A 17,959-nucleotide genomic window follows, 5' to 3' on the forward strand; every position below is an offset into this window, starting at 1 on the left:
AGTCCAGAGCCTCCAGCAACGGTCGGCAGTCCAGTGCCTCCAGCAACGGTCGGCAGTCCAGAGCCTCCAGCCACGGTCGGCAGTCCAGAGCCTCCAGCAACGGTCGGCAGTCCAGAGCCTCCAGCAACGGTCGGCTTTCCAGAGCCTCCTACGTGATCCACGGTCCGGTTCCTACGGCAACGATTCACGGTCCGGTTCCACAGAGGCGGAGGGATCAGCGTGCGGAGCGGGAGCTACGTCCCGAACCGGAGCCGCCACCGAGGATAGATGCCCACCCGGACCCTCCCCTGTAGAGTCAGGTTCTGCGGCCGGAGTCCGCACCTTTGGGGGGGGGTACTGTCACACCCTGACCTTAGAGAGCCTTTTTATTTCTCCATTTTTGGTTAGGTCAGGTTGTATTAGGGTGGGCATTCTAGGTTTTCTGTTTCTATGTTGGTGTGTTTGATTCCCAATCGGAGGCAGCTGTCTATCGTTGTCTCTGATTGGGAATCAGATATAAGTTGTCAGTTTCCTTTTGGGTTTTGTGGGATCTTGTCTTAAGTTTGTTGCTTTATGCATGACAAGCTTTACATTTGGTTTGTGTTCATTGTTTTTTCCCGGTGTTACGTTTTCAAATAAAGAGAGAATGTACGCCTACCACGCTGCACCTTGGTCCGGTCATTTATCACCCGACAACAAGCGTAACAATAATGTACATTTCTATGTATAAAATGGATAACTTCCTTAAAAATAGCAGAGAGCCCACTCTGGAAATGTCATGTGTTTGAAGAGTATATTGTTTCAAACAATATGTCCAAAAAATAAGCAAAATCAAAATGGGCACTGTAATGTTGAATAATTGAATGCAATTTTTTTTTCAGAATATAGACATAATCCGTATTTTAGAACACACTATAAAGAGTATTATGACACCACGATGTTGTCTGTACCATGTACCACAAGGCATGTATACAGTAAGTCTAAAAAGGCCCCAAAATGGCCACTTTCATCATGATTTTCTCAAAAACGACTTGTGATACAACTGTAAAAAGCATGTTAAATATCCTTCCTCCTAATGAGGTTTCTATGTGAAAATTGCCAGAATAATCTGTGATACCAAAAATATTTGCGGGGCCATGCCGCCTTGGAATCGCCCAATATGTTAATGTAGGTGACTGAAAATGGACTGATGCAATCATGCTCATAAAACCACTGTGCTGAAATAGCTTTCATCGTCATCGGGATGTAGGGTTGTCGCAGATGGCACTGATGTCAGTCCTGTGTCCTAAACACACACCTACACACACGCGCGCGAACACACAGCCATGGCTCCCAAACTCTCTACTCTGACCAAATGTAAAAACATTGAAAGACAGTCATTTTCAGCCGTCACCGGCTCCATGAATCAATATTTCCACCTCTGTCCTTTATAACATACCTACATGTACACATTCCACTTGAAATGACATGAAATACTGTACAATAACCCCCATTGTAAGATATTATATCCACCTATTCTGTAACGTGCACATTTCTCCCCTCTCACATCTTCAGACATTTCTACATTAATATCCCCTCCATCTAATTTAGCGTCAATTTGTGCAGACACAGTATTTTCTCAACCCAAACAAAAGGCTTGTGTCCCAGTGTGGCGCAGGGCGTGGAGCAGAGTGATGTTATCGAGGTCACTGTGATCTAATCAGGTGTGAATGAAAGCGCTTGGCAGCACTCCCGGGCCCGGCCTGTCGTCATCACTGGGTAGAGATGGGGAGAGAGGGGAGAGGGAGAGAGGGGGAAAGGCACACAAAGGGAGGAGTGTGGGGCTGTATCCAGCTAGTGCATCTCAGGGAGACATGTAGATGTAAGGCTCTGTGGGACACTAGGGGTTTAGCCGGCCTCTGCTGGGTGGCGAAGAGAGAAATCGGCATCCTTGGCAAGCGAGACAAAAGCCGAGGAGACTCAAATGAATCCGTTTCAAACTATTATGAGATCAGAATTGTTCTTGTATGTACCGTCCAATGATGCTAAATATATTTTACACATGTTTTTATTCAAAACAGTTGGGTAAGACATTTTAGATTATATTCTTCATTGTATACTCCAAAGTGTGTCATTAAAAAACAATACTGACTATATTTCGATGATAAAACTGCTGGTGAGCAGATTCCTTCCTTTCACAAATACTAAACATCACCCCACTTCTCCCCTCCTCTCTGCATAGGCTGCTCTGGTTGGCAGAGTAGCTGAACTCTCAGGATCATTTTTCAGAGCCAGTCTGTCACCCAAACACAGGCCCCACCCACACCAGTAGCCATTCAATAGAGAGGGCTCTACTTTCAATGGTCTGAACACTGCCCAATCACTGAGCCCTAGCCCCTGGCTCTCAAAGTCTCAGCCAATAACTGCTCTTGCTCTTTAACACATGACTAAATGTGCTCCTGTCCATCAACTGGTTCATATATAGTTCATGCAATTAAATGTGGAGCAGTTTAATAACTTGCGTAGCCAAGCTCCTCTGTGTGTATGTGCATGCATGTTTGTATGCGTCTGTGTGTGTGTGTGGGGGGGCAGAGTGAGAGAGAGTGGGGTGAGACACAGGGAGGAAAAACAGAGAGATAGAGTGTGTGTGAAAGAGAGAGAAAGAGGGAGAGAGACAGACAGATCGGGCAGGACATCAGAAGACCGGACAGCGTGTGTGAATGTGTTTGAGTATGTGTGTGTGTGTGTGTGGGGGGGACAGAGGCAGGGAGAGAGGGAGGGAGGGAGGGAGGGAGAAGAACCCATTCCCCTCAGTTCCACACTAACTTTTCAACGTGTGCACTTGAGGGAAGTTGGCTGTTCGATCGGCTACGGAGGGGTTTTTCCTTCCCTTTTCTCCCACCTATACACTTTCCCACGTTCTGCAACAACATCGACGAGACAAGCAGAGAACTTCAACTGAATAACTATCCGCTATTATTTCAGTGAGTATCTATTCATATACAATCTGTATTTTGTAACAATTCACCTCTGGCCACACTGTGCCAGTCGCTCCCCTCTGCATGATGTCTGAGTGGCTCTGAATAGAACACATTCTCCCCATTATACGCCTTATTAGCACAATCTTCTAAGCTCTTCTTCTAGGCATTATTTCTGAATGAGAGCCTTATTGTATGTGCTCACTGATGGCTTAGTTGAGTGTACTAGAACTGCAATTATGATTTCCACTTACCTATTGGTGATATGACTGTTTATAAAGAAGAGGATTGTGTAAGTATTGGATTGTCTTTAAAAGGGCATGCTTGTATGTGGTTATTATAACGTGTGTGTATGCATTGGAGAGTATGCGTGCGAGGTACAGTTTGTCTTAGAGTGCATGTGTGCTTTAAACAGAGGGTCTGTGTGAAAGAGCGAGTTTGAGAGAGATTGTGTGCGGTAGACAAAGTATGTCTGTGTGTGTGTGTTTAAGTATGTGCTCGTGTGCGTGTGTGTGAATGAATGCATCCCTGTGCGTTTCCCTGTATGTCTGCGTGCGTTTCATAACGCTGGTCCCTGGGAATGTTGGGTGCGCCCAGTAGCAGTAGTAGTTGTTTGACTGAGAGGAACTGTGGACAAAAGCGTCCAGCCCCATCCAGACCGCCGTGTCAGCCATTAGAGCAGTGAGAGATAGGCAGCCAGCTGCTGCTCAGGGTGCTGGAGGAGGGGATGCCTGGCCCGGGTTAGAGGTGACCATGCTTCACTTTTGACTAGCTTTTCAAAGAGTCTCTCTCGTCCCCCTCCCCTTTCTTTGACTCTTGTTGTACACAGAAAAAACATAGCTGCTGGGAAGTAGTAACGTGCTCGGAGGCTGAGAAGTCAAAAATGCAACGTAGGATGTCCAAGAAGGTTTATAAACAGCAGTGAAAGAGGAAGAGAGAGAGGAGTGTAATTATAAGAACGGCTGGTGTTTTTTTCCGGCGTCTTGTGTGTGTGTGTGGGGGGGGGTCGGAGGAGTTGGAATGTATTGAGTGACAGGAAATGCAGCCTGTCCCCAGCTATCTTGTTTGTCGTGTCTGCTTTGTCCAAAGCCCTTAATCCACTACAAAAGCTGTCTGAGAGAGGGACTAGTAACACCAAAAACATTGCCCAAATCCCATGAACAAACCGACACAGTGACAGAGAGGAGGACAGACATTAAAGACGGATTATGACAAAAACGTGAAAATACCACAACAAGTATTTTTTTGAAACTACAATAATATACGGACACGTCATTTGATGACACTAGAAAAGCAGCTTTAAAAACAAACGTTATCGCTGCACAGCTGTGGACTATAGACAGACAGTCTTCCATAGGCATCGTTAAAAACAGCTATGGCTCTTGGGAGAATCAACAGAGAAAAAGTATTTGGTGTGCATATGTGTACCACATCCCCAGGATATAGCCCCAGTACAAGTAGTTCTTTGAGATGCCTTTGCATGTAGAGTCTTGTTACTCTGATACACATCTGTGTTGCCACGATGGAAGTCTGGCAACAAGAAGTTACATTCAATCTCCGTCAACAATTAGAGGAATCAATGAAAGACTATTGATGAATTGAATGTATTCGTTTTAGTCCGAAACAGATTTTTAAAACTGCACATCATAGGGTCAAAGCATTTGTGAATCACTCGCTATCACTTGTTGATCTTTGAGGCTGAGATAGGAGTGTGTTTGGGTGCAGGGTTTGAGAGCTTGTGCAACCTGTCCTCCGGCCCTGTAGCCTGGCCTGCGCTGGGACTGGACTTTGCTATGAGGCTGGATCTCTCAGGCCCCTTTACCTGGATTTGCATAGAAAACCAGACAGCGAGTTACCACTCCCGCGCTGGACAATGAGGATTTTGTTAATGCTCAGCCGCAAGCCTACTGACACAAAGCACATAGCCACATAGCCTAGCCTAGCCCAGCCCAGGGCAGCATAGCACAGAGTGGAGTGGAACGGGCAGGCGGGGCGCCAGCAGGGGCGCCGGCAGGGGGGCAAGGGGGTTTGCGGGGGTGGGATTAGCAGACGTGGAGTCAGGGTAGTGGGATGGGGGTTGAAATGGACAGGAAATTACTGGCTTTGATGAAGCAGTGGCAGATTCTCCAGAGCCTTTCCATAGCTGTAAAAAAGCAGTCTGAGCATAAAATGTCACCACACTTCAAGGCCTCATTGTCACCTCTGTCTGGCTATGACGGGGCTGTTAAGACCCCACAGATGTGCACTACAAACCTTTGCAAAACGTCCCTCTCTCTCTCTCTCTCTCTCTCTCTCGCTAGTACAATCTCTGTCCCTGAGGACCATGTTGGAATCCGGCACTCTCCATCAGCACACTGCATACGGTAGATATCTTACTGCAACACCACAGAATTCTCAAATATACATTTCCGAATTCTTCACAAATATTTTAAAACCTGTAAGACCGTGGAGAAGGATCCGATCAGTGTGGTTCTTACATCAAATGAAAAGGAGCCTAGATGATGAGATACATCTCAAGTGTGAAAACTGAATTTGGCATGCTTAAAGTGAACTTGCCTTGTTAAGCGTAACATATAAATTGAGATTCTAGTTTCCTGAACGGTCTCTTGTCATCGCTCTGTGCTCGATCGGAGATCACAGAAGGAAAGGAGAGGATTCTCAACTTCCTAGTCCATTCCTACACGGTCTGTTTTAATGGTTGGTGGGCCATGGGCCGTTAAACAAGGGCTGGATCAGGTCTTGATTATTTCCTTTGAAGTTGAATAATTTTGTTGTTCCACTGAACATTTCTCAGCAAAACATCTTATATCATCAGAAAACCTAAAATCAGGAAACATACATCTTTGTATAATGGAAATGCTGTCCGTCACAAACTGAGGCTCCATCCCCCTCCACAGCTATGCTGAACCAGAGAGCAGAGAGCGTAATGTGGACTCAGTGAATATCAGGGTCGATTAGGAGTCCCTTCTGGCTGTGTTAGTGCAGATTAGGCAGCGGCAGCACATACAGGCTGCAGGCTGGTCATCTGCCTCTCTGACCCACATTGCTCTGATGTGCACGTCTCTTCCCATTACACTGACAATCAAACGTCACATTACATCAGCTGAGAGGCCGGGGAGCCGCTATCTGCATGCAATACATACCCTCCCCACAGGCTCTTCTCCTAATAACCGAGCACTGTCACATCACCACCATCCTCCTGGCATCCATCGCCTGGTTTAAGGTAATGCTATTCAACTATCACCCTAATGCAACACTCACTGAGGTCAAGTCCCGATATCAAACCATAACTGTTCTATTCCCTGTGTAAGGGTAAGCCTATAACATGTATTTCCAAGCCCTCCATCAGTTTGCAGCTGGCTGACAGACCAGGTCTGTTTGCAGGCCAGCCGGCCGGGCCGGGATATAATTGGCAGCTGTGGAGTGAAAAGCAGGCTCAGCAACAGATAAGGGCTGTGGGGAAAGCTCTATAATCAGCATGGCTTAGCAGATGATAAATGATGTGTTCACAGAAGTATGCTGTCAGTGCTTTGAGGGAGATGGAGAGAGAGAGAGAGAGAGAGAGAGAGAACGGTAGAGTGAGAAAGGGAGAGAACGATAGAAAACATGGGAAGAGAAAGAAACAGTACGGATGTTTTTGCTGTAATTTAAAATGGAAAAACACAACAATGCTGTCTACCAGGTCAGCGAGAAGGAAATAAAATTCTAAGCTGTGCCAACACACCAGCTAATACAATCTTCTGCCTGTCAGCTTACCTACTTTAATCCAGAAAGGTTTAACGCCTCTTAGAAATCTGAAAGGAGACATGAATTCAGCTGAGATTTCTTCATGCAGCTAGAGGAAGGCACTGCCTGGAAGGGGGGTTAAGACTCTATACAACTAACTAACTCTCTGGATCAATGCTTTCAACTCTGCTCCACTGACTGGTACACCACAGCAGAAAGCTACATGTACTTTGAGCCAATAGGAAAGCATGGAGGTTTATTAACAGCACAGGACATTGTAGAGTTGTAATGTGCTACTTTAGTGAAATCAAATCAGCAGTATTATGAGTGACACTGATTGAGCATTGGCTTGCCAAATGGTATGCCAATACCTGACCATGCCCAAGCTCTGCTATGCATACATAGAATGGGAAAGACTAAGTAGTCAGAACAGAGTGTACTTTGTGTGGAGGCGGGGGCCTCACTGTCATCAGTGTGCTGCAGGGCCCGAGGCTCACGCTGTGACGCAGAGGCAGACTCCTGAGGAATAGAGATGCTCAGCTCTCTGAGTGGTCCCGTACACTGATGGATGGGCACGGGTTTGTCCTCTTGAGTTTTACTTAGGTGTCTGTCTTCTAGAGGAAGATCAGAAGGTAAGATGCCACGGTCCACACATGAACTACTGACATGCAGAGAAGACAAAAGGGTTCCTGGCAACATCCACGGCCATCCTGCTCGTGCCTTATGTGGAATTCTACTGAGAACAAAGGTTGACTTGGCGTGTCAATACCTGCCATAAGGCAGCACAGCTCCAGGACAAATGAAAGTTCCATCTATATTCAGGTCATTCCCATGCTGGCTCAGTCCACTGGCTCCTAGTGATAACGGAAATATGAAATCAGCACTGCTTCGTCGTGCGGTGCCTCTCCTCCCTGCCCCTCCATGCTATTTTAAATCTCACCGTGTGAGACATCCCTCCTTCGCGCCCCTAGCGGGGGGGGTTGAGAGGCAGGCGGGAGAAGAGGAGAGAGGAGGAGAGTATAGAGGGAGGGGAAGGAGAGATGGCGGGCAGCTGCATGCCTTATTTATTGTGATCCAGAGTGCAGTGAGTGCAAACAGTCGTCAGAGGAGAAACGCTAACCCTCTGGGCTTGGAAATGATGCCATGACTGCACTGCGTCTATACACAACAGATTAAAGCAGGGATTATGTGCCATAAACAAATGTTGTGTAACTTTTTGTTGCGGTCAACCTTGGGGGTGTATGTTGAGAAGAATATGTTGGTTATGCGTTCTTTAACCACATAACTAAAGCATCTTCAACTGGACTGTACGGCCGTACTATAGCTCTGGTAACAATGCATAATAGGACCACATTTGTGGATTTTGGTCTGTGACAAAGCCCGTGTTTATGACGCCAGTGCACCTAACCAATGAGACAGACGTGACAGGAGACACCAGAGAAATGTCACGGCTAAATCCAGTAGACACCCACAAGGGGCTCCATCACTTTTTCTGTTAGCAATCTTCAAAACTTCTCATGAAAGAGCTTGATTAAACCGTGTCCGATCCCAACACATTTTACAACTGGTTTTACACAAACGAGCATTGCAGTCTGAGTGTGTGACAAGGGAGAACTATTACCAGATGCAGTGGATGTGTGAGGAGATAGATATTGAACCGTATAACAAACAGCCCAGACTAAGGACCGAGGGGAGTGATGTAGTGTTTAGTACCATTCTATAACACTACAACACTCCCTCTGTAATAGTTATTTGTCTTCTTACACAGATAGCCTCTTCCCTTTATGTGAAGGAAGAGGTTAACTGTGACCGCATGGAGGGTTAGAATGTGCTGCCTGAGAGCATCGAAGGTTAACTCAGTGCTTTTTGGCATTACAGAGAAAAAATGGCTCTGGCTGGCGGGCTGAGAGTTGGAAATGAAACACCCGGAGCCTTGGCAGAGTCAGAGGTGGCACGTGGAGAGTTCTGGAGGCTTGGCGTGGCGGACTGAGGCTTGGCGCTCTGCCTGGGAGAGATCTCAGAGTAGTAGTCCCTCAGCGCTGGGGAACCCAGGGGTGGTCCTTTCTTCCACCTGAGCCTCTGAATATCATACCATATCATATAATACTACACCCTGCTGCTACAACTATGCATACCATAGCAGCTAGACGAAACTGTAGGAGACATCAACTATTATTCCACTATAACGTGACACTTAATATGATACTACCCCACTGCAACACTAAATCTAATACAAAATGAGTTAATTTAGAAGAGATTTGCAATTATGCCAGTTAAAAATGTGTCAGATCTTACATGTTCTGACTGACATGGCAATTAAAGCATATTTGTTGGATTTGATTGCGTTTTCTATCAAAATTCAGACCACTCTGTGAAGTGATTAAATGTGTCTGTAGCCGTTTCCTGCAGTCAATTGATCCTAGTGGCCTCATGGGTGGAATGCTATTAATATTTTTCATAATTTCATAATTATTTAAATACTGACAAATCTGGTGTTTCTATGTCAAACAGTTTTTCTATATTTCAGTCTTCTGTGATTCATATAAAGTGTAATATTCGGGGCCTCCCAGGACACACAATTGGCCTAGCGTCGTCCAGGTTAGGGAGGGTTTGGCCGGTAGGGATATCCTTGTTTCATCGCGCACTAGCGACTCCTGTGGCGGGCCGGGCGCAGTGCACGCTAACCAGGTCACCAGGTGCACAGTGTTTCCTCCGACACATTGGTGCTGCTGGCTTCCGTGTTGGATGCGTGCTGTGTTAAGAAGCAGTGCAGCTTGGTTGGGTTGGGTTGTGTTTCGGAGGACGCATGGCTTTCGACCTTCGTCTCCCCCGAGCCCGTACGGGAGTTGTAGCGATGAGACAAGATAGTAACTACTAAACAATTGGATACCATGAAATTGGGGATAAAAGGGGGTAAAAAAAAAGTGTAATATTGGGATGCAAACTCAAAATTGAATTAATTTCAACTCTATATCTGACATGGTACGAGAGTTGTATCATCTTTTCTTTTAAGCCCATCAACGTGTGTGAAGTGTATTCTTCTGTTTCAAAGTAGACTTGTTCAAGACCACCAAGAAACACTCTGTGTGACCCACTGCAGTAAAAGGTTAAGAAGCTATGAGATTAAATGACAGTGTCCCGGGTCGTTGTGTACTGCTGACGGACAGTCAGACACATAGTGTGATGTATATGTCAGGGCATGTCTCATGCCTGAAGAAACTCGGTGGAGTATTTTTAGAACCGGAATGTTGAACGTGTCAGGTTAAGAGTGCGTACAGTATGTGACAGAATGTCTTCAACACATTACCACAGTCAGAAGAAAATGTCCTCGGGAATATTGAAATATATACGCGTTTAAATGCAGTCCCCTCATGTCCACTGTACATTGTATTAGGTCAAATGTTCATAAGACAGATTGTCTGACCTGGTTTCTTAGTGTGAGATAGGTAACGTTACAATCCTGGATCCTGTTGATGGACTTGAGCACAGTGACGTCAGCCAGTCAGAGAGTACACTGTGTGCTTTCTCATTTCTGACCTCTGGAATGTGCTGATGCCGCAGGGTTCAAGTGGGTTCAGTGACAGTGGTAAAGTAAATCCAGTTCACTCTGTGGCCCTACCTCGCTCTCTCACTACAGACACTACAGACTGGTTAACTATCGGTAACTCAATCAAACACATTCACAAACGGTCCCAAACTCTCAGTTCAAATTTCACAGCTTGCTCCCTAATGCAAAGTCGAGGGAAAATGACAGATTGTTTCAGTGATATCAGCCTGGGCGGTCTGAGACAGAACTATTTCATAAGGAAGTACAGCATGTGTGGATTTGAGTCAGACTGCCAATGTGTTCTGCATGCAAACAGGATAAAAGTTCAGTCAAATGAATAGAGGGGAAAAAGAAAGAGATATTCCCGAATGAAAAGCCCTTGTGTGTCTTGGGGCAGACAGCTAAATTGTACAAGTGCCAAGGAAGGTAGGGACCACAGCCAACCCAATGCCAAATTCATTTTAGGAATCTCTGACCAGGCTGAAACACAATCACTGCTTACCTTGAAACTGGGGGAACACTGAGGACAGACATAAGAGAAGAATGCTTTTCCAAACATTTTTTGTTAAGTCCTCTGTAATCAGCTAACTTGCTACAGATATTAACGCTCATGGACTATATGAAATTAGACTGAATGTGAGAAACATGACAACAGAATACTGCAGTAAAGGCATAGTGATGCCTCAGTGAAATGTGTCAGAATGCAAAAGGACCTGAACAGTCTATTATTTCATGGGTCTCGTCAAGCAGCCTTAAGGTGTAGAGACAAAGCTAACGCAGGAAACTGAGGTCTGGAGAACCAATCAATTATATCATTATTTCATGTTTGATGGAACTAACAGAGACAGGAAGCCTGTAATCCAGTGCTCGATACGAGACACATTCTAAAACCCTCAACAGAACTAATTAGTTGCATTATATTCCATAATATTTGAACCAGGCTTTTGTATTCCCCACCCATCCTAAATGCCAGATTTGTGTGCCAAAGATTACAAAAAAAAGAACAAAAGCAAGAGAAGTGTCTCAAATCCCTGCTGCATGTTACACAGTTAAGAGGAGGAATGGGAAATGGCATGAATAAAACATGACTGCATGAGTTTCCAACCTCAAAGAGGCTGAAACAGGAAGATGCCGTGTTCCCCATGCAGTACAGAGCTGGGGTTCAGAGCAGGGTAAAGGGAACAGCCGTCAAACTACTAACAATGCTACAGTGCAATGGTTTATGCTGTAGGGGGGATCTCTACAACACGCGCTTAGCTAACCATCACAACATGCTTCCATTTCTCCAAGATCATTTTTGGAGGATTGATTGATGTGCCGTTTTCGATTTTATATTCAGGCTCTTTCCTTTTTCTTCGTCTGTTCTCCCCACAGCACAGGGGACTGGGATGTGTAGCGTGTGTGAGGAGGATATGGAATATGCTGGGGGAGAAAGAGGCGCTGCTCTGGGCTAGGTAAGGTAAGAGTCTTGTTAGCAGTCACAAGTTTCATCGCAGCAGCAGAAGAGGAAGATGACTATGGTATTCACCACAGCTGCAGGAATGACTATTTCGGGAAAACCAACATCATGACTCTCCTCTCCTCCCCTGCTGGCACCTCATCAAAATCTATTAGCAACTCAACGACAACATGGGTGGTAACAAACTGGGCATCCACATTGAACATGCTGGCCAAGAGAAATGAGTGGCCTCCTATATCTGCTGGCCTGAAAACAGCAGCCTATATTATGTGGTGTAGTGGTTGCTGAACAAAGGCGAGTGGTTGCTGATCTAGGGACGTGAGTGTGGCAACTAAAGGACAAGACATTTCTCCTGGTGCCCTCAGTAAACATTCAACGCTGTCGGTGAGTTTGAGCATCTGTCCAAAACCATCGACCGTTAAATGTACCCTGAGGGCCACCTTTAAAGAGACACTTGGCAAGAAGAGAGGGATGAAGACAGACACTTCCTGTAAATATCCTGGTTTTACATCATCTTCTGTTATTTCCCATACTGGACTTAGTTAAGAGGTCCACCTCCTAATGCTGCAATAAACATTCATTGCTGTCGGTGGGTTTACATGAGAACAACTCACTGATCAATGAATGCAGACTGCGGTACAAACACCCCGAGTGATGGGATAGGAGAACAGAAAACATGTAAACATACAGCCAGCACTAATGTTCTATGTTCTACTGTAGACTCTACTGTACTATCCAGGAGTAAAAACAACATTGCAAAGATTCAACACTCTATGTAATTATACTTACCATGTACAGTGCCTTGCAAAAGTATTCAGACCCCTTGGATTTCTTTTTTTTAAAAATATATATATATATTACAAAGTGGAATTCAAATTGATTTAATTGTATTTTTTTGTCAACAATTTACAGAAACTACTGTGCAATGTCAAAGTGAAATAAAAAAATTAAAAAATGTTTTAAGAATAATACAACTTAATGTCTTGCCATAGATTTTCAAGTAAAATCAAAACTGGAACTTGGCCACTCAGGAACATTCACTGTATTCTTAGTAAGCAACTCCAGTGTAGATTTGGCCTTGTGTTGCAGGTTATTGTCCTGCTGAAAGGTGAATTCATCTCTAAGTCTGGTGGAAAGCAGGTTTTCCTCTAGGATTTTGCCTGTGCTTAGCTCCATCCCAATAATTTTAATCCTGAAAAATTGTCTTTGCCGATGTCAAGTACACCCATAACATGATGCAGCCACCACCACGCTTGAAAATAAGGAGGCAGTTACTCAGTGATGTGTTGTGTTGGATTTTCCCCAAACATCTGGCTTTTCAATTAGGCCAAAAAGTATATTTCGTTGCAGTATTACTTTAGTGCCTTGTTGCATGCAGGACGGAACATCTTTCTTCTGTATACTTGTATTCTTCTTTTCACTCTGTCATTTAGGTCATTATTGTGGAGTCACTACAACTTTGTTGATCCATCCTCAGTTTTCTCCGATCAAAGCCATTGAACTCTGTAGCTGTTTTAAAATCCCCAATGGCAACATCCATGAGCAGTTCAATTCCTTCCCTGCAGCTCAGTTCAGAAGGACGACTGTATCTTTAATGTGTTTGGGTGGTTTAATACATCATCCACAGCATAATTATTAAATTGACCATGCTTAAAGAGATAGTCAATGTCTGATTTGTTATTGTTACCCATCTACCAATCACTGCCCTTTATGAGGCTTTCGAAAAGCTCCCTGGACTTTGTAGTTGAATCTGTGATACTTGACTGAGGGACCTTACATAAACTCAGCAAAAAAAGAAACATCCCTTTTTCACGACCCTGTCTTTCAAAGATAATTAGTAAAAATCCCCCAAAACTTCACAGGATCTTCATTGTAAAGGGTTTAAACACTGCTTCCCATGCTTGTTCAATGAACCATAAACAATTAATGAACATGCACCTGTGGAACAGTCATTAAGACACGAACAGCTTACAGACGGTAGGCAATTAAGGTCACTGTTATGAAAACTTAGGACACTAAAGAGGCCTTTCTACTGACTTTGAAAAACACCACAAAAAAAAAGAAGCCCAGGGTCCCTGCTCATCTGCGTGAATGTGCATTAGGCATGCTGCAAGGAGGCATGAGGACTGCAGATGTGGCCAGGGCAATAAATTGCAATGTCCGTACTGTGAGTCACCTAAGAGGCTACAGGTAGACAGGACAGACAGCTGATCGTTCTCACAGTGGCAAACCACGTGTAACACCTGCACAGGATCGGTACATCCAAACATCACACTTGCGGGACAGGTACAGGATGGCAACAACAACTGCCCAAGTTACACCAGGAACGCACAATCCCTCCATCAGTGCTCAGACTGTCCGGAATAGGCTGAGAGAGGCTGGACTGAGGGCTTGTAGGCCTGTTGTAAGGCAGGTCCTCACCAGACATCACCGGCAACAACGGGCACAAACCCATCGTCGCTGGACCAGACAGGACTGGCAAAATGTGCTCTTCACTGACTAGTTGCGGTTTTGTCTCATCAGGGGTGATGGTTGGATTCGCGTTTATCGTCGAAGGAATGAGCGTTACACCGAGGCCTGTACTCAGGAGCGGGATCAATTTGGAGGTGGAGGGTCGTTATGGTCTCGGGCAGTGTGTCACAGCATCATCGGACTGAGCTTGTTGTCATTGCAGGCAATCTCAACGCTCTGCGTTACAGGGAAGATATCCTCCTCCCTCATGTGGTACCCTTCCTGCAGGCTCATCCTGACATGACCCTCCAGCATGCCAACGCCACCAGCCATACTGCTCATTCTGTGCGTGATTTCCTGCAAGACAGGAATGTCAGTGTTCTGCTATGGCCAGCGAAGAGCCCGGATCTCAATCCCATTGAGCACGTCTGGGACCTGTTGGATCGGAGGGTGAGGGCTAGGGCCATTCCCCCCAGAAATGTCCGGGAACTGCAGGTGCCTTGGTGGAAGAGTGGGGTAACACTCACAGCAAGAACGGGCAAATCTGTTTGCAGTCCATGAGGAGGAGATGCACTGCAGTACTTAATGCAGCTGGTGGCCACACCAGATACTAGAGGTCTGATTATGATTTTTCAACACTGATACCGATAATTGGAGGACCAAATAAAGCCTGATTAATCGGCCGATTTTCATATATATATTTGTAATAATGACAATTACAACAATACTGAATGAACAATGAACACTTTTATTTTAATTTAATATAATACATCAATAAACTCAATTTAGTCTCAAATAAATAATTAAACATTTTCAATTCGGTTTAAATAATGTAAAAACAAAGTGTTGGAGAAGAAAGTAAAAGTGCAATATGTGCCATGTAAAAAAGCTAACGTTTAAGTTCCTTGCTCAGAAAATGAGAACATATGAAAGCTGGTGGTTGCTTTTAACATGAGTCTTCAATATTCTCAGGTAAGGAGTTTTAGGTTGTAGTTATTATAGGACTATTTCTCTCTATACCATTTGTATTTCATATACCTTTGACTATTGGATGTTCTAATAGGTACTTTAGTATTGCCAGCCTCATCTCGGAAGTTGATAGGCTTGAAGTCATAAACAGCGCAATGCTTGAAGCATTGTGAAGAGCTGCTGGCAAATGCAGTAAAGTGCTGTTTGAATGAATGCTTACGAGCCTGCTGCTGCCTACCACCGCTCAGACAGACTGCTCTATCAAATCATAGACTTAATTATAATAACACACAGAAATACGAGCCGTAGGTCATTAATATGGTCAAATCCGGAAACTATCATTCCGAAAACAAAATGTTTATTCTTTCAGTGAAATACGGAACCGTTCCGTATTTTATCTAACAGGTGGCATCCATAAGTCTAAATATTCCTGTTACATAGCACACCCTTCAATGTTATGTCATAATTATGTAAAATTCTGGCATATTAGTTCGCAATGAGCCAAGTGGCCCAAAATGTTGCATATACCCTGACTCTGCGTGCAATGAACGCAAGAGAAGTGACACAATTCCCTAGTTTTAAAAAATTCATGTTAGCAGGCAATATTAACTAAATATGCAGGTTTACAAAATATATACTTGTGTATTGATTTTAAGAAAGGCGTTGATGTTTATGGTTAGGTACATTGGTGCAACGACAGTGCTTTTTTCGCGAATGCGCTTGTTAAATCACCCGTTTGGCGAAGTAGGTTATGATTCAATGATAAATTAATGGGCACCGCATCGATTATATGCAAAGCAGGACAAGCTTTATAAACTAGTAATATCATCAACCATGTGTAGTTAAATAGTGATTATGTTAAGATTGATTGTTTTTTATAAGATACGTTTAATGCTAGCTAGTACCTTACATTGGCTCCTTGCTGCACTCGCGTAACATGTAGTTAGCCTGCCACGCAGTCTCCTCGGTGTCCAAAAATGCAGATTACCGATTGTTATGAAAACTTGAAATCGGCCCTAATTAATTGGCCATTCCGATTAATCGGTCAACCTCTGCCAGATACTGACTGTCATTTTTGATTTTGATCCCCCACTTTGTTCAGGGACACATTTTTCAATTTCTGTTAGTCACATGTCTGTGGAACTTGTTCAGTTTATGTCTCAGTTGTTGAATCTTGTCATGTTCAATTTCAATCAAAACACAATTTTGCTGAAAATAAACGCAGTTGACAGTGAGAGGACATTTCTTTTTTTGCTGAGTTTATGTTGTATGTATGGGGGACATGTCAACCACTATTTTTTCCACACATACTGAGTCAATGTAACTTATGTGATGTGTTAAGCCACATTTAACTCCTCAACTAATTTAGGGGCTGAATACTTATTCATCGACTATATTTTAGTTATGATTTTTTAAAATATCTTTCACTTTGACATGAAAAAATATTTGGTGTAGATCATTGACAAAAAAAAAGACAATTAAATCCATTTTAAATCCCACTTTCTAACACAATCAAATGTGAAGAAATCCAAGGGGTCTGAATACTTTTGCAAGGCAATGTAATTCCATTTCCCTGGGTTGTTATGGTAGATCATGTGTTTTGGCAAAGTGACTCATAATCTTCTCATCATAAGATCAGTGCACGTTTTCACAGTACCTTTATTTCAGAATGATTTCCCCTTCTGTTACGGGAAGCTGAGGACAGCGACACCCTGTGTCACAGGATGAACTGTTTAGTTGTCCTTTCACTTCCTTTTTTGATGTACCCTTTATTTAGTTGCTTAGAAATAAAGAATCTCCTTTTTTCAGAGGAGACCTGTGGTCAAGAAGAGAGCTCCAGTATTGGAAGGCTGGCTGAAGCACTCACCAAACAGCTGGGAGTGTTCACGCTTTCTTTATGCCAAAACAACAGAGCCTGAAATAGAGTTTCAACTCAGCAGATGTGGCAAGAACAATCACAGGGGTGGAACAACACGTTTTCACACATTTTTCAGTTTCGGTTCAAATTGACCTTAAATAAAAAGTGAAACAATCAGCATACTTGATTTTTGGAAAGTTAATTTGGCCTTTTCTGTAATTGGAGGAGATACAGACATATGGAAATAATCTGTCAGTAATGGCCCTGTAAGGTTATGTTAACATGCTGGGAAATTTCCAACACATTGACGTTTTTCAGCCAGGCCAGACTCAATGCATGTTTTATCCTTTTTACAGTGGGAAAGAGTCTGAGGGAACAATGAAAACGGGCCTGGGTTTCCCCTGTCTCTGAACTAGCTTCTTAAAAACACACAGCACACCAGTATCGCAACTACAGTAGATTCTGTCACTCTGTCCACCTTCATTTTTAATATTTTGTCATGTAACTTTATTTTAACAGGCAGGTCAATTAAGAACAAATTCTTATTTACAATCATGGCCTGTCATATACCCTACTAACGGTATAGAAAATTATTTATTGAAACTAAAATGCCTCTCACTGTTTTAAAACATGAGGATACACATTTCACACAACAATTACAGCAAATGCACAGTCTTCACAACATCATTCCCAGATTTCTCTGAGACTGTAAGTCCTTGGAGGCTGGTGTACTGCAAAGAGACTCTCTACTCAGAAGGGGCTGTTTGTGACATACATTAGTCACCCACACAAAGACCTGCATGTTTATTCCGCTGGAGCTCGGCTTTGTCATCACACACGGTGAAGTTATAGGGACTGACACCGGGAACAGCTTGGCCCACTTCTGGGTGACCTTGAAACACTCTGAAGGCTTGAACCCGCGTTTTACGCCAAGGCAAGTTGCATCAAGCGAAATGGGGAATGAATCAAATCTGGGATGATCATAAATGATTAAAGGTGAAAATGAAGAGATG

The 17,959-nt window shown here is 43.9% G+C and overlaps 1 long non-coding RNA gene across 1 annotated transcript; it reads left to right on the forward strand.

Moving 5' to 3' along the window:
* Positions 1-2,757: 2,757 nt before the first annotated feature.
* LOC118358187 (uncharacterized) lies at positions 2,758-17,124 on the forward strand. The gene is made up of 4 exons (XR_004820438.2): positions 2,758-2,942; positions 5,237-5,299; positions 11,584-11,668; positions 16,898-17,124. It is a non-coding gene; the product is annotated as an uncharacterized LOC118358187 (long non-coding RNA).
* The last annotated feature ends 835 nt before the right edge of the window (positions 17,125-17,959 follow it).

Source organism: Oncorhynchus keta, chromosome 25 (genome assembly GCF_023373465.1).
Source record: "Oncorhynchus keta strain PuntledgeMale-10-30-2019 chromosome 25, Oket_V2, whole genome shotgun sequence".
Taxonomy (NCBI): Eukaryota; Metazoa; Chordata; class Actinopteri; order Salmoniformes; family Salmonidae; genus Oncorhynchus; species Oncorhynchus keta.